At 43.1% G+C, this 25,343-nt stretch overlaps 1 protein-coding gene across 4 annotated transcripts in view; it reads right to left on the bottom strand.

Moving 5' to 3' along the window:
• PC (pyruvate carboxylase) overlaps window positions 1-25,343 on the bottom strand; it is a 2,561,538-nt gene that overhangs the window by 2,439,558 nt on the left and 96,637 nt on the right. The window contains exon 1 of one of the 4 annotated variants that reach the window (XM_069644793.1): window positions 840-1,109. The exons of 2 other annotated variants lie outside the window; for them this stretch is intronic. The gene's annotated coding sequence lies outside the window, so the exon portion shown is untranslated. Of the gene's footprint in view, window positions 1-839; window positions 1,110-25,343 lie in introns of those variants that run through there. One more of the 4 variants, XM_069644790.1, reaches the window with a different exon arrangement.

Here is a 25,343-nt window from a genome sequence, read left to right as displayed (position 1 = left end):
TTATCCTTCTCCCACCAGCCACCACTAACCTAACCCAACCCACTCCACTCCACTCCACTCTTTCAGATCTGCCACCACGTCTCGGGACCATGCAAATTGCAACAGTGCACAGTATGGATTTCATGGTCCCAACTGGTCAAGCAGTGATCATTGAGGGTTACATTACTTTTAGATTGAGAAAAGGTGCAAATTCAGTTTCTGAACCCAACGTTTGAGAACAAAGATTCGAAACAACGGAAGGGGACTAGCGGTACCTTCACTTTCAAAACTCCTAAAACAGAGCAACGGTTAGGAAGTCCTGGATGATAACTGTGCAAAGGGTAGCTGCCACTTCAAAATATAGAACATCATGCTGAGAGGTATTTTTTTTTTTTTTTTAAATAAAAGTTACAAAAGACTGCCACTAGTCAAGAATGTGCCTGTACATGTTGCCCAAGTTGCCAACACTTGCCACTTAACTTTTGCTCCGAATGTGAGGATTGCCGACAGAAATCGAATAGCGAAAAACCGAAAGTCTCTTTAAACGGCCATAGAAATCAAGTGCCCGAAATGCATGTATGAAAACGCTGCCTTCCATGGCTTCCTAAAAAGTGTTGTGCAGAACAAAATCCAAATGATTGAATTGTTATCCCACGCAAGGGGGGGGGGGGGTTCCCTGAGAGGGAGACTGTAAACCTCGCAAAATCAACATCTAGGCAACTGCAACATATCTTTCTTACCAATTGTTTGTCGCACAGCCATATCAAAACCTCCTCCCTCCCTCCCCGGGGCGAGGAAAGCTGCTCTTGATCAGAAACGTATGGGAATGTATAGAAGCTCTTTATAAATAAGTACAGTACCTCTGTGTACGTCAGTCACTTCTCAGAAGAGTGCCCGCCGCGGCCCGTGCGGACAACTCTGTAAGACGCCAAAAGGGTCCGTGGTCCGGTCCGTTTTGAAAGGGGATTGGTAGAGTGGGATGAATATATATATATAAAAATATATATTTTTTTTTTACAAAACACTAGAATTAAATACTTCCACTTCAGCGAGAAGTAGCGGTGTGCCACAAACTGGTGAGCTCGAGAAGGCTTCGCTGCGGAGAGCAGCGGATACTTGCCACAGCAGGTAGAATTAGAATTCCGCGTCCCTGGCACACTTCCAGCTGGCACAGGCCATGAGAACACTAGCCGAAGCTCGGCTTCCAATTCCAATTAGCATTCCTGGGCGAGCCTGCTCCAGAAGCGCAGAGTTTTCAGTTATCTGCTACACACTGGCAACTTGGCAGGTGCTGCATCTTATTTGGGCAATGCCTCTATATTTTGGGTGTCCCAGACAGGCCCCCAAAATAGACGCTATATTACTAAAATAAAACCAAAGCTCCTGGTTGCAAATGCGCCGGACTTCCCTGCATCTAGTCTCGGGTTTTCATAATGAACGGTTGGATTGAAATATAAACAGTTCGTCTCCCAGGCACTGCTCGAATAGGGAGGGGCCTGGCAAGGACTTCGTTCTCAGCAGGTTACCAGGGTAATGGGGCACTTGCCCCTGAAAGGCAGGAGGAGAACTGTTAAATACCAAGTCTGTGGCTTGTGGAGGGAAAGTTCGTAATGGATTAGGTCAAGTGCCTAAATATCATAGTGGGTTAAAATCCTGCCTTCACTGCGGAACCAAAATATGTGATCCTGTGCAAATAACGTCATCTCATTAAGCCATTGCAAGCAGGAGACGTCCAACGTTTCACGTGCCGTTAGGTCCCAGCATGCAATTTTCAGAATGCAAAAGTGAAGCATAACACGAGACGCAGTTACATTTACGCTTTGTTTTTGCACTCCATTTTGCAAAAACCAAAACGGTTCGTAAGGAATCTGCTGCCATAGAACAGTAGTTTTCCAGGTGGGAGCGGAGGAGTAAAATATTTCTCTTCCCATCTCCCACTCTGCCTACAAAATGTGGCAAACCGAGGCAACACCTGCTTACAGCTCAGTTTTTATACCTCACTTTTCCACTCTAGGACTTTTGGCGCTGTCGGACACAAGTTAACTATAACTGCTGTACCCATATGAAGGCAAACTTACATTTGTTGTCATTTCTTTTTGCCCTTGCAGATATGGTTATGGAACATTAACAAATATCGCATCTCTCAATAATATTGTACTTCTGGGCACCGGGTCCGGAGATTACCCCATCTGCCTCTTGCCGCCTTCTTTGTCCCACGACTTGTGGCCACCGTACAGTGTCCTGTCTTTCCTTCTGTTCTTCTCCCTTTTTCTGGGGTGGGAGGGTTTGCAGAATAGAAAAAAAAAGAGAGCAAGACGCTGAGTGCACAGCGAACTTCCTAGCTGTTTGGGTCCCCGTGCAGGGTCCACAAACAGTTTGTTTTCTTCTGGGCTGCGAGCAGCTCCTTAAATAGGACCCAGGGTAGTCCCTTAGGTCCTTGTGCATCTGTGGGAGCTGTGAATCCAGCCCCCAGGCCAGCCATGGAACCGACTGTGCCCCTTGGGGGGGGGGGAACCTTTGTTTTTCCCTTGTTGGATGCCCCTACTTCCTTGGGTGCTTAGCACCCATTTGCTATTGTGGAAGGGTGAGGTGATCTTTCACACCTCACCCTTCATGTGCTTTGTAGCTCGGAGACTGCGTGTCTCCTATGGTGCGGGGAGAGGGGAGCTGGGCCTTGGGGAGGGCTGCTGCTCCTCTCCTGGGCCTGCTGCCATGGGGTAGCAGTTAGCCTGCCTCGCCTGGGGCGGCCCGGCGGCGTTGCCCAGAACAGAGAGATGCGTCTTACAGTAGGTTTTCAGCTGTTTGGAAAGAAACAAACCTAATGCCTTTCCGCAAACTGATAAAGGAATCCGAATCCATAGTTTGACAGCTTGCACAGAGAAGGTGCGTCCACTTGATTTTCTTTACCGTATGGTGGGACAATTTCTAGTCTTTTCATTGCCCAATATTAGAAAACTATTGGAAGTGTACCATCTAAATTTGATTCACAGGGGCATGTAAACAGGCGTCTTCAGACTTTTGAACACAATTCGTTTTTTAATGGCAGCCAATGCAAAGTATTTGGTGGCAGGGATACTGTGAGAAACCAGAGGGCGTCCTCACATTCCCTCCCCTTGAGTTTTCTGCTAAGTGGGCTAAGGAAGGGTCCTCGCTCTTGGCTCCTAAACTTAAAGGTGGAGAAATGAGGGCGGATCACATGGGTGGAGGAGCCATGGGGATTGGAAGTGGGATGCCCTTCGATGAGTCGCGGTATTCCACATTTTCCTTTCAGGAAGGAACCCCTATCACAGAGGCGGTTATGGGATAATGTTTCCCATGGACCCCGAGAATGACAAACAATATCATCAACTGGAATGGTGGGGAGCTTTGCACTACGTTGTTTACTTGGAAAGAGTTGTATTAACGTAGAAAAATAATTCTTCAAAAACTTGGAAAAAAGAAAAAGTGCCTCTGTGGTTAGCACTATATAAATCTTGGGGAAAAAAAAGACCTTGGCCGTGAAGCCAGCGGTGTGGGCTGCACACCCGTAGACCACTCAAAAAGTGGTTAAATTCAAATGTTCGCGATTTCAATAATTATTCACTGTGATCATAAATCAAAAAAATATTTTTATTCATTGCTGATTAGTTTCATAAGCTTTAAACCCTCTGTGGGTATTATAATTTTGAGGCCGAAATGTCACATTAGAGGCCTATGCATTTCGGGTTAAACACCCTTCCTCAGGGCCTATGAACATATAGCTGCAAGCTGCCTTGTGGTCAGATCTACTTACAAAGTTTATGCATTGTCAACATTTTGCAAGTAATGAAACAATTTCAATGTTACAGCAAAAGAAGATCATTCAATATATACAATGAGGAAAATCATCCATAAACGTGCATGTAGCGTTATAAAATGTACGTTACCAATAAAGTATAACGAAGGAGGTGTTCGAGTGGATCATCATCAAACGATTCATCAAGGTTCAAAAACAAAGGAAAATATAAGTAAACAGCAATGAGGATGTGTCTATAGATGTAAAGATGCTGTTCAAGCATTACACTTTTAAAATTAAGATATGGCAAAATGGAAAGTGGCAGGTAACTGACCTGCTGCTCGCGTGTGTACTGCTTGAAAAGAAAAGCTTCTTATAACGGAGACAATCGTGTCCGTGTCAATATAAGCCTGATCAAGAGTCTGTAAAATGACAGAGCTGTCAGAAGGTATAGTTAAATGAAATGACAAGCAGTCGAAGCCGTGTCTGGAAAGTGTTTCACCTGAATGTCTGTTGGACGGCTCTGAAAAGCGGCAGAACGCTGCAAACACTTGCGTGCAGGATGAAACTGGCTAAGTCTTGGAAGGTAACTATGGGAACCAAAATGCTAACAAGATTAGGTGCACACTGTGTTGTGTGTGTGGAAAACAAAGCGGCCATTTTAGGATGGTGTTCTAGACTGGTATTAGTAGTGTAATGAATGGAAAAGCAGAGGTACGCTAAATCTGATGATCTGAAAGCGTGCATCTAATTGTAATGAGAAATAAATGATAAAGAAATAAAATAATAAAAAGGAAGAAATAATGAGGAAATAAACAGATATAATAGAAGATACATAATTCAAAGAAAGAATTATTAAAAAAATATATACAAAAAATTAAAAATATTATGCTGAAGAAAGAGGAATAGAACTGGTCGAAAAGTAAATTAAAATGCTTCATATTGATCTGAAATGATTATCAGTATATTTATGGGTATGAAAAATAAACAGATAAATTAGGACAACGTAATGCTGATAAACATATAATGCAAGAACTAAACACAAATGATGTGAATCCTTCATAAAAAACAACTCCAATCAAATTCTTCATTCATCCCTTCCTGTGTCAGGGACCCTAACTTTTCTATCCAAAACGCTTCCTTCTGGGCTCTGTTTTTTCATGTTTGTATTCTGTCCTTTGGTAGGGATCACCTCTAGCACAGTGAATCTGAGCTGTGCTACTGTGTGTCCATTTTGAAAAAAGTGTCTTGCCACTGCTGATGTTTGGTTGTTGATGCGGATGCAAGATTTATGTTCATTGATAGGTACTCGTATTTTCCGTGCAGTCTCGCCGACATAATACTTAGCACATGGGCATTTGATATCGTAAATGACGTTCTCTGACAAACAGGTGGCGTGATGTCTGTGTTGGATTTTCTCTCCTGTCCTTGGGTGCGATATATATGGTCCTTTAATAATGTTATTGCAATTGCCGCAACTCATGCATGGATATGTGCCTGGGTATTTGTCAGCAGCTTTTTTGTTTGGATTTCTTACTGTGTGTGTCGACCAATACGTTTCGTAGGTTGTTGCTTTTTTGGTACGCAAACACTGGTGGTTGCGCGAACAGTTCTTTTGTCCTCTGATCGTTCTGCAGTATATTCAATCTATTAAGCACACCGTCTTTAATTTGTAGACTCTGAATGGAGTATCTTGTAACAAAGACCAATTCTGGACTCTTACGTTCAGGTTTGTTGGACAACAGTTGTGTACGATCTTGCATGTCTGTTTTGGTCCTGGCAGCTAGGAGATCATCCTCAGGGTACCCACTCTCTGAGTTTCATGTGTAGTTGGTTCAATTCCAGATCACATTCTACTGGATCGCTTACAATCCTTTTAATTCGCAACATTTGGCCAAATGGTAAGTTGCGAAGGATGTTCGGTGGATGAAAACTCATTCTGTGAAGGAGGTTATTTCTGTCGGTGGGTTTCGAGTACAATTTTGTTAAAATTCTAGAGCCATCGATCGCCATTTGGACATCTAGATAATGAATATATGGGTTGCCTATTTCCATAGTAAATTGTATTCTGTTGTCAATGTTGTTCAGATACAGTAAAAAAGTGTTCAGCTCTTCTCGACTGCCTGACCAGATCCCAAATATACACTGATAATCATTTCAGGTCAATGTGAAGCATTTTAATTTACTTTTCGACCAGTTCTATTCCTCTTTCTTCAGCATAATGTTTTTAATTTTTTGTATATTGTTTAATAATTCTTTTTTTGAATTATGCATCTTCTATTTATATGTTTATTTCCTCATATTTCTTCCTTTTTATTATTTTATTTCTTTATCATTTATTTCTCATCAATTAGATGCACGCTTTCAGATCATCAGATTTAGCGTACCTCTGCTTTTCCATTCATTACGCTACTAATACCAGTCTAGAACACCATCCTAAGATGGCCGCTTTGTTTTCCCCACACACACACACAACACAGTGTGCACCTAATCTTGTTAGCATTTTGGTTCCCATAGTTACCTTCCAAGACTTAGCCAGTTTCATCCTGCACGCAAGTGTTTGCAGCGTTCTGCCGCTTTTCAGAGCCGTGCAACAGACATTCAGGTAAAACACTTTCCAGACACGGCTTCGACCGCTTGTCATTTAATTTAACTATACCTTCTGACAGCTCTCTGTCATTTTACAGACTCGTGATCAGGCTTATATTGACACGGACACGATCGTCTCCGTTATAGGAAGCTTTTCTTTTCAAGCAGTACACACGCGAGCAGCAGGTCAGTTACCTGCCACTTTCCATTTTGCCATTTCTTCATTTTAAAAGTGTAATGCTTGAACAGCATCTTTACATCTATATACACATCCTCATTGCTGTTTACTTATATTTTCCTTTGTTTTTGAACCTTGATGAATCTTTTGATGATGATGATGATGACCTCAAACACCTCCTTCGTTAAACTCTATTGGTAACGTACATTTTATAACACTACATGCACGTTTATGGATGATTTTCTTCATTGTATATATTGAATGATCTTTTGCTGTAACATTGGAATTGTTTCATTACTTGCAAAATGTTGACAATGCATAAACTTTGTAAGTAGATCTGACCACAAGGCAGCTTGCAGCTATATGTTCAGAGGCCCTGAGGAAGGATGTTTAACCCGAAATGCATAGGCCTCGAATGTGACATTTCAGCCTCAAAATTATAATACCCACAGAGGGTTTAAAGCTTATGAAACTAATAAGCTATGAATACAAATATTTTTTTGATTTATGATCACAGTGAAGCATTATTGAAATCACGAACATTTGAATTTAACCACTTTTTGAGTGGTCTACGGGTGTGCAACCCACACCGCTGGCTTCACGGCCAAGGTCTCTTTTTTCCACAATATCATCAACCCAGACGTAATAGAAAGGGGAGGAAAAAGATTGAGAGTGGGTATGCTTTCAGGCGAGACATGGTATCCCCTTATCCTAAGGACAATCAACCTAACCCTTCTGTGACCTTTGGGGGTTATTGTAGGCAAACTCCCCTTCTTTCCCATCTTGGGACAGCTGACAGTACAGAGTTGTCGAAGAGACAGCTGAGTAATGAACACCACTCACTCTCACCACTCTAGTACCAAGACGAGGATGAAGCAACATAGTAATGAACACCATTCACTTTCACCACTTCGGTACTGGGACGAAGAAGATGCATGAAAGATATGAAGGTCAGGCAGAACTGAATAATGAAATACATCTGCAGCCCATTGAAGGACGACAAGTGTATAAAAAGGCAAGTCATGAAGGAGTGAGAGAGACACCTGGGGAACTTGGACAGAGATCGACAATAATTATGGGGTTATGGGACCTGAGGACGAGACAGGACCCCAGCCGACATACCCAAACCAAGGGAAGCCTCCCATGTGCAGAAGGAAGTCACCCATGTGAAGTGGGAGCAAAAGGAGTTTCAGCGAGTTACAACACCAAGGATGCTGTGTCATGCCTCGCAGAGGCATTGAAGCCATCTACACCGACCAAGCTCCTTTCCCCACACGAACGTGGCTTGCAGAATCCAATGCAGCAGCTGGAAGGAAGGCAGCAAGGACCGCCGGAAGCAGACGTCTAGAATCGGTGAGTGCTGGGGAAGTTACCCAGAGACCAGGCTGCGAAGGTAGCAAACAGCGACGAGGGAATAGGAACTTCAGTTACAAATGGACCTATGAAGTTAACTGAATGAACGAAAAGGCAAGTGGCGCAAAAAGCATTACATTTACCAATATTGAATATCAAACTGATTGATAGCTGCTAAACCTCGAATATTGAATACAGAATGAAAACAGCAAATCGGCCAAAATTGAATACTGCACTAAATGAAAGCAGCAAATCTGCTAATCTTGAATAACGAACTGAGTGCAAATAGCGAACCTACTAGTGTTTAATCATGTACTGAAAGAAAATAGCAAACTAAATCGAATGAAGGTCTGACTGCAGAGCTGAAGTCAAGTTTGAGAAACAGTTTTTTTAGCTGCATTTGAGAAACCACTGGTTTGTTGAATATTACACTACTTAAAGATAATTCAAGGTTCCTGGCTGTGTGACCTGAAATGGGTGGATTGTGTGGTCCAACAACTGCACCAAGACCAGAGAATCCTTATATGCCAACACGGAAATCTACTATTTTGTCAAAAGGAAACCAAATATTAATGCATACAAGGCTTGGGGAAAGGGAAACCTGAGCTGTGAAGAATTATTGGACCTAAGCTTAAAGACAAGGCTTCAAGATACTCCTTTTGTGACATCTTTTGATACCTAACTTGGGCAAAGGAGCCTTGAGACATGCTGGCATGTAGCTATATTGAACTTGGGGAAGGGCATACTGACATTTAAAAAGGTGTGGAATTATATTACTTTAAACCCAAGAGAAGGGAATTTGAACATTGTGGTGAACGTGTTGATATTTGGGGAGGAGAAGCTGAAGAATAAGCATGAGCTGGCAATGGTTCAGAACTTTACTTTTGGAACACAGTTTAAGTGATGGTTGACATCCCTACACATTGTTTTGATGTTAGTTGTGATAGGCTTTGGACCCAGACAGACCTTGAAGTTGAACTTACTGACACAAACTATTCTTAGTTTCTTCAGGTAGGGAAATCCCACCTTAGCATAGGGCAAGTTAGGCCTTATACCTCCCTGACATTTAAGTTAATAAAGGTCTTTATTACATTGAATCGGTGTCTCCTTCAATGATGCCAACTTCATAAAACTATCACATTTCCAGAGATTCATCAAGGTTCTGGCTGCCATATTCTGAATCCTCGGTTATCTGTTCATTTGATTTGGTAGTCCCAGATAGATACTATAATTGTAATCCAGTCTAGTGGAAACAAAATAATTCATTGCCATTACTTGTGAGTAGAGGTTAAGTATGGCAGTAGGTGTCTAATTTTCCTAATAATGGAAAAAAACATATCTGTGGCCATTTGTTTTTTTAAGGTGAAGTCTATCAAAAGTTATGCCCATGTTAAACTGCATGTTTGGGTTCTGGACATTGGCCAAAAGGAGGGACTCTAGCGTAATGAATTCATGTTAACTATTACGATCTCGTTTTTGTCTGGGTTGAACTTTAAATCATTACTATCGGTCCAGGTTTTAATTGCAATAGGGCATTCTCTCCCTGCGTCAGACCGTGCGTCATTAGCTACTTCTAGATGCAAGAGGATCTGTGTGCCCATCTGCATAGTTGTAAACATCTAGACAGTAGCTGTAGATCGTATCCATTAAAAAGGGAGTAAAAATAAGGGTTGGGGGACAGAGCAAAGCCTTGTGGAACCATCACAGACCATAAAATGGTTGCGATACAAAAGCGCCAAGATGCACTTGTTGTTCCAGTCTTAACAGTAGGATTTGATGGTCCGCAGTATCAAAGGCAGCCTGGAAGTCAACTCATATCAGTGCTGCCAAACCTTTCTGATCTACGCTTTGTCTAAGGTGATCCATGATTGCTGTAGTAATAATTTCTGACTGGATGTGCCAATTCTAGAATTTTGTACATACACTTGGATCTGAGAAACAACCACTTTTTACCCAATTGTTTAGATAGAAGAGGGAGTTGTGAAATGTGTCTTACGTTTTCTGAGTCACTGTAGTCCCGGGTGGGAGGTTTACGGTTGAGCCTTCCCATTTATTTGGAAAAATTCCACTGCTTAGAGAGGATTTAAGTAGGCAAGTAACATTTTCAACTATATGTGGAAATATTACTTTGGCTGGTTTAGGAGGTATAGTGTAAAAGGGTGAGACTACAATTTAGCCATGTTGAGTAGCCGTTTGAGTCACGATCTAGAATCTTAATCTCACATAAGGTCTCCATGTTTTCATGCAGTTTTGTGCTCATTAATGGTTTGGGCAAAGTTGAGATATGCTTTGCATTTGTCAATTCACATAAATAGAAGAGAGCGCGAGTCATAAGTGTGGGATGCAAGCCCTGCAACAGTACTGTGCATTGCTGGCAGCAGAAACATCAGAATGGCCACTGGAAAGCATGCTGCTCGCTCAAAACCAGCCAAAAATGTGCAGTAAAAATTTCAAAGATAGGCTGCCATCCACTTTTGCCCATTTTAGGGAGCACAGGAGATCACTGCCTAAAACCACCATTGGGCCATCCACAAAGCAGCCTGAAACCACTTGGCAAAAGCAATGCTGATTGCCAAAAGCAACACAGCCGTTTGGGAATTCATTTTCTTGATTGTCAAAATGTGCTAAAATCATGGCTCACAAATCACCAAAAAGATCCAACCTTCTTGTTGGGTGTTCCACATTACTCTATTGCAAGAATCCACATCAATACAATATCAGCAAAGAATCATATGCGATCAAGCAAAATCCTATTTTAAAGATACTGATGTAAAGACAGCTGTCAAAAATGGGTGTAGCACCGTTGCTCGCCTCCGACAGGTGCTGGCGATCTCTAAATTCTGACAGGAAAGCTGCGTTTCAGAAGCTAAATATGCCAAAGAAAAGAATTCCATCAAAATGCCATATAGAGTGCTACACAGTGATTTCATGTTGAAAAATACTTGATTTAAAGATATATTGCTTATTTTAAGTTTATAAAATGCATTTTTTTCACAAGGAACTGATTGACTCGAAGGAATCCGATTTAATTAAAACTTCAAGAGGCCTTCTGCCCATGGGAACCCTTCACACCTTATCCTTCCTACCAACATGAGAGGATATCGCATGGACATGTTAATTAGAACTGTTGTGAGAGGAGGAGATTGACCCTGCTGGCAGGAGGAAAGAGACAATAGACTATTTCAACTGAATAGAATATGCTGATTTGGGTGTGCCTGGTCAACAACTCCTGGCAGGAAACAAGACATGTGACCTCTGATTCAGAGCCAAGCTTCTGGGGGCAGAGGCAAACCGTTGTGTGTATTGAATTGAAAGCACATGTATGTTTTATGAAATTGTTTATAACACATTTTACCAAGCGGACAGAAATGCCAAACTTTGAGACTCCTAAAATGACAAATTCACTCACAGTTCAAGATTAAGCTGGACGCTGTGTGATGTTCTGAGACCAAACTCCGGGATTTATTAAGATTGCAGCTGTAGTGTTTTTGCTATGAACATAAGAACTTACAGTAACATGCCCAGGGAGGATCTGCATGCATATATCAAATTTGGTGCAGAACCAATATTGGAAAACCCACCAAAAGCGCAAATAAGTTGTCATTTATGAACTAAAGCTCTTAGGAAGATCAGAGTTGGACAACAATGTACCTTAAGTAATATTTGAGGTGTATATGTATTATGAACAAGTTGTGCACCTTGGAAATATGTTTGTTATGAAAAAATGATTTTCTATGAAAGAGGGGAGGGATTTCAGCTAAGCCATATACACAGCATCATGATGACACCTCATGACATGCTGATCATTTTCTCGAGTCAGGGGACAGGAGATTCTCTAACCTATCAAATCCTTAGGGGGTTGGGCATGTAGAATCAGCCTCCACACCCACTTTGGAAACACATAAATAGAGACTGCTCAGGACAGATGAGACACACCTTTCCACTACTTAACTGATTCCTGCGCAGCACCCTGCCGAAAGACTCCAGAGACCAGAACTTAGAATCCAGACTCCAGATCTAGAACCAAACTCTAGAACATTGAAGCAGAGAGGCCTAATTCACAAGCTGAATCCTTCTCAGCAGGCCTTCAGAATCTTTTGTAACCTGATTCTAACCCCTAAACTTCCACGGGGCCTAACCAAACCATTGAACAGCCGGGCCGTGTTTGCTTCTAGCTAAGAACCCTGTGCTGTAATCCAAGACCCGTCAGATCCAATTCAAGAGGCCGCAGACCGCTGCGCAGTGCTGAACGCAGTGCTGAACGCAGAGCCCAGAGGGCCTGAAACCTGTCCGGTGGCGAGAGTGAAGCCAAACGCCTTGACCAGATCTTTGACGAGGCGCATCCCATTCCAAAGCTAGGAGCGAGTATCTAGTGAAGAACTGTCCATAACCAATCTTAGTTTAAAGTAATCCGCTTCCATCCATTTCAACTTGTTCAGAACTGCATTATAGAATCTTGTGTCCATCCTGTTGATTTCAAGTCTGTAGCGCATCTGTCATTTCTAAAATCTTGATTTTATTTCTGCAAAATCTACCTTCACAAAAACATCCGTAACTTTTAAACCGCACGTCCTAGAAGCACATTTTTTTTCCCGTAATCGCGATTTACGAATGCGGTAAAATTGCAGCGAATTGTAATTTAGCTCCATTTCACCACTTGTAAAAATAGCCGTTTCTTGTTTGCAACTGCTGAATTTCGTTTCCAGTTTGATAATCATTTATGAATCATTGCTAGTATTGACCTGAACCAATCCAAAGTAACTATCACTTATTCTGAATATCCTTTAGTGAATTAAAATCATTTTAGCATATTTTTCCATCCATTGCAAGCACTTTCAAACGCGTTTTGACCTGTGTTTTAAAATCATACCCGTTTCTCTAAGCTTGCTGGGGGGAACTGGAATTCTGGAATTGAACTGCATTCTTGATTGTATTCCTGAAACCTGTGTGCCCTCATTTCCAGCTCTTCATATTGCCTAGGGGGGGGTGAGTAGTCACAGGGGGAAAAAAAGTGACCATATTAAATTTTGATTGAAATCATATCAAGGTTTATTTCTGTGTTGCATTCTTTCCCATTATTGCATTTCCTTGAATTACGTAAAGTATTCTCTGCTACAGTATATTCCATATTCATACTCCTAAGTGATTAAAGAGTGTCAATTTTGTAATATTACCCATTGTTGATTACCGTCCATATTCATAAGTGTGCTATTCAAATATTATTTTATTCATAAAAGTGTGATATATATATTGTTTAATTCTTCAAATAAACCTTTTAATTTGCAAAACAAACCTACTTCTTGACTTGGTGAGGTCATGGGGATTCAAAGAGAGGGGCGTTATATAAGGGTTCATCATCCAGATTCAAAGAACTTTGACATAAAAATATCTAAATAAGGGCTTCCATTGGGCATCCCATCCTAAGCATTGACTTAGTTGGATTGCTGGATTGAAGTCACTTACAAAAGTCAACTCACCAGAGAGCACAACTGCTACCATTTCATGGTCTTTCGGTGCTGCAGAATCTGCAAGAGCTGGGGGAAGGTGTAAAAGGAGCAGGGCACGATTGAACAGTTTCAGGGTTTTGTGCAGATCTGATAACGTACTGGTCTGTGTGGTAGATTTTTTTCCCCCCCAAGCTGTTTATAACAGCCATTAATGTACTCTCCAAGCAATGTAAAATGTTGGTGTGGTATGATACGATAGGTTATTTATAACACGCTTAATACCCAGAGGTTTCCAAGCGCGGACCCGGGGTTTGAACCTGTGGTGCTCCGGGTCGTCTTTGCTTCCAAGGTGAGCATGTTGTACCCGAGCTATCCTCCCAAGCCTTTGGGATCGGCAGAGGTGTTTAACATGTGTGGATAGTTGCACTGGTACATCTGTGCGAGTTAACATGGTGATTCAGGAAATGTAGTGTAGACACATGCCTCTTGGGGCCGTTTCTATTCCATGATGTTAACTTGTGTTTCGGTGGTGGAGTTCTGCGTCGAGATCTGCTGTTGATTAGGAAGAACAAAAATGATTTAGTGGAGGTTGTGTTATACATTGCTCAGACCAACCAAAACATCAGGGAATCATTTTCACTTTGGACAAAAAATAAAGTTGCATTTATTGATTTATATAGGTTATGTTAGAAGAACTTGTAAAGCGCAACGGCCCCCCCCCAGGGCATCTTGGCGCTAAAGGGACCATAGGTACCACGCAAAGGCAGAGCCAAATTTTAATTAGAAAAGAAGGGTCTTCAAGGAGCGACGAAAAGATAAATGGTTATCCATCACCCGGAGGGCAAATGGAACAGAATTCCAAGGTTTCGACCAAGCAACGGAGAAGGCGCGTCCACCTATCCAGTGATATTTTATCCGGGGGATTGAATAGTTGATGATTGAGAGCAAAGTGCTCTAGAGGGAATGTAGGGACAGAATTTTTCCTGAAGACAGTCAGCCCCAGTTTATAGAAAGCTCTATGGACAATGCACAACTATTTGAACACCACAAGCTTTCCAATAGGGAGCCAACGTAGCTGACGTGCAAAGGGGGTCACGTGAGAGCCAAAAGGAGGGTGAAGCACATCTCTTGTAGCCATATTGTGCAAAAGCTTAAAATCGGTGAATTAAGTGAGCAGGTTGAGGCAAATCGAAGGCGTTACAATAGTAGATTACTCTCATTACCAAGGGAGAGGCAACAGGAGCATGAAATTGAGAAGGAATGTACGGCAGGACCTTATGAAAGGTCCTGAACTTAAAGTGGCCGACATGACAGAGAGATGCCACCTGATCAGACATTGACAAAGAGGCTGAGATTTTAACGCCCAGTACTTACACTACAGTAGCCTATTTTGGACAAGGTCCAAAACTAGCAGGCCAGAAGTCAGAAGTGCAGAACAAAAGAGGGAAAGCAGGGCCAACAAATTTCAGCCAGTTCCTTGTCATCCATCCACCCACGGCCTCCAAGCATACCCCAAGACGATCAGCCATTTCAGGCTGAGACATATCAAGACATAAAATAATCTGCACATCGTCGGCATAGGAATAGCAGAGGAAGCCGCAGGAATGACTAAGACCAAGAAGCAGATGTATGTATATGTTAAACAAGATAGTTGGCAGAGCAGAGCCTTGAGGGACTCTGCATGCCAGAGGCACTGGTTTATAGGAAAAAGGAGAAAGAAAAATAGATTGTGTGACCAGAGAAAGGAGAGAAATAAAAATAAAAAACACAACTGGCCAGAGAGGTCAGAAGAAGACAGTCGGGCAACCAGGGTGGGGTGTCCACAGTGTTAAATGCTGCTGAAAGATCTAATAAGATCAGCGCCCCCACAGCACCCTGGTCCACTAGGCGGGCAAGGGCATCCACCACAGAGACGAGAACAGATTCATTGCCCCTACAGGGGCGAAAGTCAGATTGAAAGGGATAAAAAAAAAGAAGAGATTCAAGAAAAGAACCCAATAGAGGAGAGACCAGAGATTCAAGCAGCTTCATAGAGAACGAAAGAAGTGAAATAGGATGGAAATTGGACAAAACTGCGGAATCCATAGAAGTTTTAATTTTTTTTATTTTTTATTTTTTTAAAGGAGGGGTCACTAGCGCATGCTTCAAGTCATTGGGAATGTGACAGGAGGAAAACGTCGTTCACTGCTACTGTGACCCAGGAAATATCAGCCAAAATATTTTTAAGAATAGAGAGAGGAATAGGATCCAAGGGAGCAGCCGATTTAAATTTATTCATAGCAGACAGAATGTCTGACGAGGAGAAGGTTGGAAAAGTGGACCAAACCGAATTCGAACTGATGTTTATAGAGGGTGCAGCAAGTATGGGAAGATGCAAACAGGAACGATCTTACTCCGAATGGTAGCGATCTTTTCATCAAAAAAGGTTGACAAAGAATCACAAGAGATCCTGCGACAGGATGATGCTGGAATGTGACCGAGCAGGTGAGGACAGAGACCCCTTGTGCTGCCTCTAATACAGTCTGGGGATTTTGGTCTTTGAGCAGCACACCCACAGAAGTGGTGAAGACAGTGTTTGTATGAGAAAAACGTACATAAGGACACTTAAGATGGCACTGGCGTTATCAGCAGAACAGAGCGCACTGTGATCCTGGCCCCAGAGTTGATGATGGACTGTCTCGTTCTTGAAGACTTTGACCATGGCATTCTCGCTCTCACTGACACTTGGTTCACTGCTAGCTTTGGCACCGCTTTTGACACTCCTCCCTGAGGGCTACAAGATCCTCTAGAAGCCCAGGCCTCACCGGCCTTGATCTTCCCTAAAGGGGTCCATGCATTAATTCCCACTAAGACCTACTGTTCCTTCGAAAGCCTTGCCTGTAGGCTTGTTGTCTGTCCAACCCTCGCCAGCATGTAAAGGACCCCTGGTCCGGTCGCCCTCTTCCTCTCGGAGTGGTCCCACCACACCTCTTCTTGCCGCCACTTCCAAGCTTCTCCTCCTCAGAGACTTCCATATTCACCTCGACTCTGCTGATTCGGCCACTGGACTCTTCCGCAGCCTCAGACTTTCTTTCCCTCACCATTCATCATTCCGGTCCGAAGCACTCAGCCGGACATACCTTAGATGCTCTCATCTAAGCAGACATTCCCATCTCCAATCCTCCCACTACACCACTCTCCTGGTTGGACCATGCTCTCCTGTCCTCCAACCTGGATCCCTTGGGTCCTCGGCTAACCCTCTGCACCTGCACTGCCAGTCTCCATCTCGGTCATTCGACCGAATTAGTGAGTGTCAGTTGCTGCTTTGGCCTCCACTTCTATTCCCCCTCCTGCCACTGGCTCCCACATGGACTCTGCCCTTGCTAATCTTCACCTCTCTATCACCAACACCCTGGACATCCATCCGCATGACGCCTGCCTCCAAGCGCAACACCTGGTATGACTCCAACCTAGCCGCTCTGAAACGCAAGTGTAGAGTTGCTGAGCGTAAGTGACAGACATCTGGTACATCCTCCGACAGACTAGCCTGCTGCCTACACCAAAGGCAATACAGACTCTCCATCCACTCCAAGAAGGCAGCCCATATCCAAGCCTGCATCTCTGTGGCCACTGACACTGGTGAACTTTTTAAAATCTGAAAGGAACTCACCAATCCAACTGCAGTCTCCACCTCTCCACTGCCATCCCCGATCCTCTGTACTTCATTGGCCTCCCACTTCTTCACCAGAACTCAGGACACCCTGTCCTCGCTCTCCTCTACTCCCTTCCCTTCCGGCCTCCTTACCCATCTCTCAGGCCTCCCTTGGTCGCCCTCTCTTCCCTCCTAGTCTCCCATTTCTCACCGGATGAGGTCTCTAGACAAGTCTTCTCTATGAAAGTCTCCTCCAAACAGGTGGTCCCCTGCTTCTTCAGAACTATCAAAGAAAACATTGCTTCCCTTGCCCCATCCTCGTTTGCTGCTACCCCCTCAAGCACCCACTTATACATCCTCTCCTCAAAAAGCCTTCTGCCACACTCCACACTCCTGCCCAGCTAAGTAACGCCCTATATCCATTAACCCCTTACTGGGCAAACTCCTTGTGAAGCTGGTCCTCTCCCAACTGATCCAACACAATAAATCTGTTGGCCGTCTCCACGACCACCAGTCTGGCTTCAGAGCAGCCAGAGGGACGGAAACTGCCCTACTGAACACCTGTGAAGACTTGCTCTAAAATCGATTCCAACTCTCCATTCATTCTTACCCTTTTGGATCTTTCCTCTGCTTTCGACACGGTCAATCATGCCACCATGACAAATCAGCTCTGTGACAACCTTGGCATTAAGGGCCTGGCACTGGACTGGTTGACCTCATTCCTCTCTGACCGACCTTCCCAGCTTCAACTGGGCCCTTTTCTCTCCCCTATCCCTCTCCACCTGCAGCATCCCTCAAGGCTCCAACCTCTTGCCGTGGCTCTTCCAACACTTACCTTGCCCCTCTGGCCCACCTGATCTCCTTCTCTCCCCACTTGCAGTGTTCTGCAAACATACAGCTCTCCTTTAAGCTTCCCTCTACTGCCTCCTCTTCTTCCTCTGACTGCTATTCCAGCATTGTGTGCCACCAATTATCTCTCCTTTAATGATCTCCTTCTCATTGGAACTCCAGCTCCCTCCTACCCTATGGCCGCCCCCTATGGATCCCCAAACCTCACCCTCTTGTGAGGCAAAAAACCTTGTTGTCATCTTTGACTCCTCCCACTCCTCTCCTCACACTGCGGACTGTGCCACAAAAGCCCAGCATCAGCTGCACCTCCTCTGAGGCAGTCTGCCTTTCCTCACCCTTCCCCCAGAAACTCAATGTCTCCAGAGCTCTAGTCCTCTCTAGGCTTGACTTCTGCAACAGCTCTTCCTTAATCCTCCCTTTGCCCCTTCAACTAATCCAGAGTAGGATTGCAAAATGTATGTTTGGCCTCAAATCCAGATACCACATCTCTCCAGCCTTATAAATTATTATTATTTTTTTTTTAAATAATCCCTCTACTGGCTCCCGGTTGCTGCTCGTTCAAGACCCTCTGCATCATCCACAAGGTATATCTTTTTTGATCTTCTAGCTCCAACACTGCTCTAAGAGTGGAGGGGACATGTGGAGCCTCCCTCTGGAATGGTCTCCCTGCACCTCTCAGGCTTGAGCCGGATCTCCTCAAGATCTGGACGCTCCACAAGACCCTCCATTTCTCTTCTTCCTTCCCTCTCCACCTCCCCTGCTAACACCCAGTCTGCAGCAGAAAACTGGCGCCTGGTTTCTTCTGAGTTCTACAGGACACCAGGGCCCCTTGCCCAGTCCATCCCCTCCTCACACTGCGCATGTGGACCTTCACCCCAGCAATCCCCAGCATTTGCACTCCCCTTAGCACTTGCCTAGCCCCGGTTAGAATCTCCACCCCCCTCTCCCACCCCTTTAAATTGCACTCTCTCCTCTTTACCAGCACATCTACTTCCTACCGTAGCATTTCATGCAGACTGGCACCGCCCCACCTCCCTCGCACTTCTTGTTACTGCACATTTACAATCCAAATGTCACAAGGCCTAGTAGGACCATTATTGTTAGCATTCTCCCCTTGTCTTGTGGCTCCTTGAACCTCCAATATCCAGTAAATAAACATTTCTCCGCACTGAGACATGGCTTCATGGAGGCGGCCTACCAGATAGGAGCTTCTACTACTCCAGTGGGTTTTAAAATAATCAGACTTGATCGCACTGTTTCACGAGGTGGGGGTGTCGCTATTATTTATAGGGACTCCCTTAATATCCACCAACATAACGTATTAAAGACTGATGGTTAGGAGGCACTTTTAGTAAAAAAATTAGACCACAAAACATCAATTAATCTTTGCCTTATTTATAGGCCCCCAGCTTCAGCTCCCAATTTTGAGGAACAAATATTGGCTTCCTCATCAGGAAACTTGAGAACCATTTTCTGTTATTAGGAGATTTTAATTTCAAGCCATATAATCAAATTGATGCCTACGCCACCTCATTAACCAATGCCCTTGAAGCAATTGGCTTCCAGCAACACGTCAAATCTGTGACACATGAGGCAGGTAACATTTTAGAATGGATTCTTTCATGTAAGCTCAAACTTGATTCCCTTATAAAATCAGTCTTCGGTCAAATCAAACAATCTTGTTTGATTTATTGCTTCCTTATCCAGTATACCGTATGGACGATAATTTTAAGATTTAAAAAATCCAGAAACTTGAAGACTTGCCTCGACAATTATTGCGCCATTAGTTGCCCCCAAATTGGATAACCTTCAAACTTTTAAACTCCAAGGATCTGGTACAGCATTTTTGAAAAACTTCATGATGTCATTGACATGCTTGCTCCCATTTCTACTAAAACCATAAGAACGGAAACAACCAAGAATACCTGGTTTAACAAGGTGGTCGTTATAACCAAGAAAGACAAAATGGCACCAAGATAGATTATGGTGAACAAAATCCTAGTACCGAAAATTCACTAGCCTATAAGAAATCAGTCAATGATTATAAATAGGCTATTCTAGACAACAAGCAAGTAGGCTAGAACACAAGAATAGCCAATGCAAAGTCTAATTCCAGAGAACTATTTATCACCCTTAACAACTTGAAGGCAAGGCCTTTTTAAAACAAAATCTGTGGCGGTCGCTAATGAATGGTGTCAAATTATTCAGAATTAATTTATGAATAAAATCCCAAAGCACCAACAATCACTTCGAGGAAAGTGCAATCTGATATTACTATTCTGATGTCGGGGACGTGCTGGCTAACTGCAAGACAGTTAAGGACTTTCCTAATTTTTCCTTTCATAAAAGGAACTGAGGATGAACTTAGAACGATAAATGAAAGACTCAAACCCACTGTTGGTCTAGATCATTTGCCCAACTCAAACTGTTGTTAAGGATTGTTTGAACCTTTTACTTGCAGCGTCTGCTCAAATTGTCAATTCATCCTTTGCAGACTTGAAAGTTCCTATTTCCCCTTAAACAAGCCTGGATCACTGCCAAACTTAAAAAGGCCAGTTTGCATCCGACAGTCCCAAGGAATTATAGGCCAATAACAAACGCCCCTTTCCTCATGAAGAACAGATAGAATTGCACATCTTCAACTACAAAAATATATTGAGAAATAGAACCTCAAGGGTGTTCGGCAGTCTGGTTATAGGGCTCAGCATAGCACTGAGTCAGCATTATTGGACGTAAATGCTAATATGAAGATCATTGACAAAGGGCAACACGGCAGTCCTTACGCTGTTAGACATGTAACCAGCCTTTGATTTAGTCCATCATTCACTGCTGATAAAGACTAGGGAAGGTGATCTAGTATTAAGGGCCTCGTACAGTTAGGGTAGCAGTGGGTGATCCCCATGCTATCCCAGTGGATCTTGCGTGGCGGATTCCATTGTGTGCATGTCTCTCACCCACACGTTTTAATGTATATACTAGACCACTGTTCGATTTACTGGATTGAATCGGTATCCCATATACCAATTTTGCCAATGACTCGCAAATCCTATTACAGTTATCAAATGATTATGATCAGAATCCCTAAACCCTCAATAAGGCTTTTCCCATTATCCAAGTGTGGATGGCAACTAATTCCTTGGCGCTGAATGACAGTAAAACTGAGTTGCTCATCGTTGGCTCCAGACCACGCCGGAGTAAACTGGACACTAAATATGAATACTTTGTTATTGCTTGCCGTCAAATCAAGGTTACATCCTGTGTAAAAACGCTGGGAGCCTCAACTCTCAGCTGCTCTTTTCCAATCATGTTGCTCATCTTTGTTCAACCTGTGGATACATCAACTACTGCATTAAATCCATCCATATCCATCATTACAAAATAGAGCCCTACTACCAAATGCCCTTATACATTCTAGGCTCAACTATTGTAATAGCCATTACAAGAAGAATCTGAAAAAGTTGCAAGTTCTTCAAAGTGGAGCAGTCGTGACTACTTCTGGAATAGTAAGAACCGAGCAGGACACCTCTTTCAGAAGTGCCCTTCACTGCCTACCTTTGACACATCTAATTCAACACAAGGTAATGTCTTTGACACAGAAATTCATCTATGGTGGTGCTCTCAGCTATTTGAGTGACCGGTTTGCACATGAATCACCAGAACTCTTTGCTCAAACAATGGCATTTTGTTATGCCAACCTGGATATAAACCAGTCAAGTTTGGGACTCCAGTTTTGACACCATGGCTTGGAATCATCTTCCGGTTGACAACAGGAAGCTTCTTGATGTCACCCAGAAGATCCCTTGTACAAACGGAGATCCTTGTTCTAAAATTTAAAAAAAATCTGAAAACCTCTTTTTATTAAAACTGTATTGATTGAGCTCGCTCCTCCACTTCTTCAGTTTTGATTGTTGTTGGTTAGTCTTGGCGCCCCGAGACTGCTAGGTGTGCAGCGCCATATACAAAAATTCAAATAAATAAATGTGCTTTACAGTAGCAGTGCTCGCATATATTCGGTGTTTCATGCTGGCAATACTGCCATTTATGGTCACTGGCAGCATGGGGAAGTATTTTACAAATCAATAATGGCATCACAGTGTCAATGCCGACATATACTGTGGGAACAAGCATCATGAAAACGTAGTAAAATATGATTATGTATAGTTTTCTACCTAGCATTCAATTGAATTAATTTTTTTCACAGAACCAGTGGTAAATGGTATGGCTTTTCATGATCACAAATTGTGCTGTTAAAAATGCTCCTTTACAACAAATTGAAAATAAATAAATGCTCAGGAGGTTAACTCCCCGGGCCGCCCAACCCTCCTGACATTGGTCTGGACTTGCTCGCTCACATACATTTACGGAAAATATTAATTCTCCCCAATTAAAAAATCTACAGCCGCCATGAACCTGGAATGGGTTATAATTCAAGTGCCCAGTCAGAAACACCGGCACAAAAAGCTGCCACCATCACCAGGGAGGAGCAACACTGGTCACCAAGTAAGGACTGGGGAAAGGATCAATTGACGTAGGAGTAAATCACTGCTATTGCCCATGTTTATTTTGAGAAAACCAGCCCACAGAGGAATACTCAATTTGCAAACATGAATGCACCTCAACCCCTGAAAAAACAAAATGGACCCAAATTAAAATCAATAGTGACATTGTAACCCTGGACATAATACGGTCTTTGTCTCCCCTTCACAGGTTTCACTTTCCTCATTTGTCTTTCCAATACAGTTTAGCTTCTAAAGTTATTTGGAGAGTGAAATGGGCGCCCACATTTTCTTTTAAACTATAACCCCAATATTAACATATACCAATTTAGTGGTGCCCTTTTTCATAGTTGTGTTTCCACAAAACCATTCTACATATCACACAAACCTTTCATACCTCACCACAGAAAACCATGGCTTCTCAAACATTAAAAAACAGAGCTGTCCCCCAGAGTCTATGTTCAAGTAAAAGTCCACTACTACAAGTGCAGGCACACAAGAAGGAAAATCAGGACAGTCTGAAAGTGGAGTCATTAGGCAGCTTTGTGTTCCTTTGCAGTATTTGCCCCCTTTTGGGAGCCTTAAAAGGATGAACATCCTGGGGTATGCACAAGTAAAGTTAAGGGATTAGGACTTACAAATTTACACAAGACCGCCCACATTCAAAACGCAGAGGAGTTTCTCCAGCTGCAGAAAATGCAGCAAGTCGAGATATCTTTCACTACACCCATCTCCATCACTCTGCCCTCCATGTGCATCTCACACGCTTAGTAGCATTAACATGTTTTACAGTAGCATATGTTGAGCGAGCGAAGGGTCTTTGCGCTCAAACAGTATGACTGTTTTGGACTGGAGCCAGAATATGCTTTGAGCAGACCCAACTCAAAAGGGGGTTAAAATTGGCATATATTGTTGAGCCAAACTTCCTACACTTGGTCATGCTCTTACGTCATGGACTAAGGTTATTGAAATTGTATTCAATGTAGGCATTTAAAACCATGTACCTGGTTTCTTTAGCCCCGAATGATCATCGGTTACAGCCTCAATTTCACATCCCATGCATTGGTGTTGCACGTTTTAAAATGGTTGGCAGCCGCCAGTGATCCCACATTATCACGCCAATTGCTGTGACACAGAAATCCATACAAAGGGGAGCAGGCCCCTTTTTACATCGAAGGGAAGACAGAAGAAGTAAACAGGGTTTGAAATTGATGGAAGCCATTTAGATTCCGTTTCTATCTTTGGCTCCCCAGGCAAAGGAGAAATCATGCGCCTCCAGGTTCTTCCGAACAATGCAGTCAGAACAGTAAAGAGTCTGAAGAAGAATGAACCTGTCACAGATGCTTGGAGAGCACTGCACTGGCTACCTATAGCCAGTAGAGTGACATTTCGCCTATTGTGTATTACACACAAATGCCTATATGGACTAAGCCCAGCGTACCTATCAAATCGCTTTGCCTGACCTGGCTGCCGGCAAGAAGAATATTAAAATCCAATAATGTAGTTTTAGTCAGTACACTGGGGTCCAAACTAGTAGTGGTCAACCAGGGGTCATTTGCATATGCCACCCCTAAGAGTTGTAATGCCCTGCCTCTCGATTTGAGGCTATGCCAATCTTTATCTGCATTTAAGAATGACTTAAAAAAACAGGTTGTTTGGATGAATTCCAGTTTAGTGTCAAACATGGTCCCAAGCCACGGCCGGTTGAGGGCCCCTCTCCTTTTTTTAGGCTCAGTTTTATTTGTTATGATTGTATGTTGTACGTCTGGTTAGCGCCAATATGCCCCCGGGTGCATTGCATGCACTCTATAAGCATAAACATTCAAAAAAATAGGTACCTTACAAACAAGCATATTTGACATTAACTTTAATTGTTTGAGAAAGTACATATAGAGTAAGAAACATCTAGAAAACATTTAAATAACAGTTAATGCATAATTGTTGAAAAGGTAAAGTATGCCTCATGTGGAAATGAGATTTTCAGTGTGCAGTGTACTCGCTCCTGGTTCCCCAGAGGTAGCTCCTGCCTATTCGGTGCTGTACAGTACACAGGAGCTGGTTTTAGGTCAGCTCATCAAATCTTTCAAACCCACAGCAAAAGATTTGAAGAGGTAAACGTGACAAAGTGAACGCATGGTGAAGTGAATGCAGAAGTAGTAAAGACCCACATCCCCCTCCATCGGGTCCAAAGAATTCAAAACCAGAATGAGGACAGTTGCTCTTTCTGTGGCTCAGTTTTTCTATTGCCACCAATCTATAAAATCTATAAAGAGTATGTCCTTTATCCAATTTCTCTGTTCCAATGTACAATATACACTCAGATAAATGTAGGCTGGTGTTTTTATGCAAGTTAACCAGGGAATTGGAGCTGCAGAGGCTCCTATGGATACTTTCGGCATAATCTTACAATGAATAGCAGCCGATTAATTAGATCCCACAAACCAAGTTAAAAGGGACTTTAGCTTACAATCAATCGGCTAAAAGGTTCTGGTCCAATTCCCCATGTGTTGCATTGTTTGTAATTGTATTCATTAAGTTTATATAGCGCTTTACACCAAACAACAAGAATACATATATTAATAAAATAGAAGCATAATTACAAACATGAGACAAATCAATGAAACAGTATGTAGAACAATGTACCTAGGTCAATAGACGGGTAAAGGGATGGGGGATGGGGGGCTAAGAGGGAGAGATGAGGGGAGTCACGACAGAGAATAAAGATGAAGTTACAAGGGGGAGCGAAGGAGGCATAAGAGGCGATGGGGAGGTAGGTAGGAGGGAAAAAGAGGGAAGTGATAGAGAGTGAAGGGAGGTAATGAGGGAAGTCAGGATGGGGAATGGAGAAGAAGAGATTTCAAGGAGGCGCGGAAAAGGAGTAGGTGGGGATGGAGCGGATAGAGAGGTAGAGAGTTCCAGTATAGGGGGGCAGGAGCCGAAAGGAACGGAAACGCGAAGAGGCACATGGGAACGGGGGGGGAAACAGTGAGTAGGAAGAGATCAGGAGATCAGAGGGAGGGAGTGTAGAATGAAAGAGAGGAAAGATGGGGGGCGAGATCATGAAGAG

This window comes from Ambystoma mexicanum, chromosome 2p (assembly GCF_040938575.1).
Source record: "Ambystoma mexicanum isolate Mex_15411 chromosome 2p, UKY_AmexF1_1, whole genome shotgun sequence".
Taxonomy (NCBI): Eukaryota; Metazoa; Chordata; class Amphibia; order Caudata; family Ambystomatidae; genus Ambystoma; species Ambystoma mexicanum.
This window is presented reverse-complemented; position numbering and strand designations above follow the sequence as displayed.